Raw genomic sequence first — 1,946 nt, forward strand, 5'->3', positions numbered from 1 at the left:
GCTAAAATTATTTTGTAGTAATCAGCTGTTTCTTTGAAGTTATTCACAATGTTAAGAAATAGGTTCCAGTTAAAGATTCTTCAGTTAATCATAGAGATAGATTCCAACATAATTATAGATACACATATAACCAAAGTATAATAGAAGCATCAGGGAAAAATTATTTAAACCTAGATGAGAAAGTTAATTAGTCTCGGGAAATACTTTCCTTATCTCTTAGAAAGATGCCTGGTACATCCTGAACAAAATAGATTGTTCGCAACTTATTAATTAGTTAAAAAGTAAAACTAACTTTATAATGGGAAATTAATACTATGAATCTTGTAGCAGTCAGTTAAAACACTGTCTTTTGTATGTTTTATATATATAACTGGTACAGTGGAAAATATAAGAAGAATAACAGAATTTGATAGAGCTAGCCCATGGAATACAATGAATAACAGAATTCAAGCAGTCCTTAGAGATAAACAAGTCTGGGACAGACCCGAAGGAGTATAATGAGTAACTTTGGAATGTGAATTAATATGTGGCATAGAAAGATCCCAAGGACTGGAGATCACCATGTCTGTTAAACACCACGAGATGATGGGAACCTGGGACTGTTCATTGGAATGCCCATCATTGATTAGGTGTTTCACAGGTTTGAGCGGATTGAATAAGGGGGAAGGACACAGTGACCACGCTGTATGTGATTATCGTAACACTAAATGTATAAAAATACTGTAAAAATCAGAGTGTGTTATTGATCTCTCTTCCGATCTGAGCCGTAGATTGAGAGAACGACTGGGTTCTCAAGTCGAGGCCAGATTTGGGGAAGGTCTTTGGCCTTCTCCCTCCATTAACCGGATGTTGCTTGGATCTTGCCACTGCTGAATCCTAGACAACAAGGTGCAGGGCTGGATGAACACAGCAGGCCAAGCAGCATCATAGGAGCAGAGAGGCTGACGTTTCGGGCCTAGACCCTTCATCAGAAAAGGGGGAGGGGAAGGGGGTTTTGAAATAAATAGGGAGAGAGTGGGAGGCGGATACTTCCGCCATCTGCAATCCGACCCCACCACCAAAGACATCTTTCCCTCCCCACCCTTATCTGCTTTCCGGAGGGACAACTCTCTCCGTGACTCCCTTGTCCGCTCCACACTCCCCTCCAGCTCCACCACACCCAGCACTTTTCCCTGCAACCGCAGGAAGTGCTACACCTGCCCCCATACTTCCTCCCTCACCCCCATCCCAGGCCCCAAGAAGACTTTCCACATCAAGGAGATGTTCACCTGCACATCTGCCAATGTGGTATACTGCATCCGCTGTACCCGGTGTGGCTTCCTCTACATCGGGGAAACCAAGCGGAGACTCGGGGACCGCTTTGCAGAACACCTACGCTCGGTTCGCAACAAACAACTGCACCTCCCAGTCGCGAACCATTTCAACTCCCCCTCCCATTCCTCAGACGACATGTCCATCCTGGGCCTCCTGCAGTGCCACAACGATGCCACCCGAAGGTTGCAGGAACAGCAACTCATATTCCGCTTGGGAACCCTGCAGCCCAATGGTATCAATGTGGATTTCACAAGCTTCAAAATCTCCCCTCCCCCTACCGCATCCCAAAACCAGTCCAGCTCGTCCCCGCCTCCCTAACCTGTTCTTCCTCCCACCTATCCCCTCCTCCCACCTCAAGCCGCACCTCCATCTCCTACCGACCAACCTCATCCCGCCCCCTTGACCTGTCCGTCCTCCCTGGACTGACCTATCCCCTTCCTAACTCCCTACCTACACTCACCTTTCCTGGCCCCATCCCCGCCTCTTCGACCTGTTTGTTTCCTCTCCACCTATCCTCTCCTCTATCCCTCTTCTATCCGCCTCCCACTCTCTCCCTATTTATTTCAGAACCCCCTTCCCCTCCCCCTTTTCTGATGAAGGGTCTAGGCCCGAAACGTCAGCCTCTCTGCTCC

This window comes from Rhincodon typus, chromosome 1 (assembly GCF_021869965.1).
Source record: "Rhincodon typus isolate 14 chromosome 1, sRhiTyp1.1, whole genome shotgun sequence".
Classification (NCBI taxonomy): Eukaryota; Metazoa; Chordata; class Chondrichthyes; order Orectolobiformes; family Rhincodontidae; genus Rhincodon; species Rhincodon typus.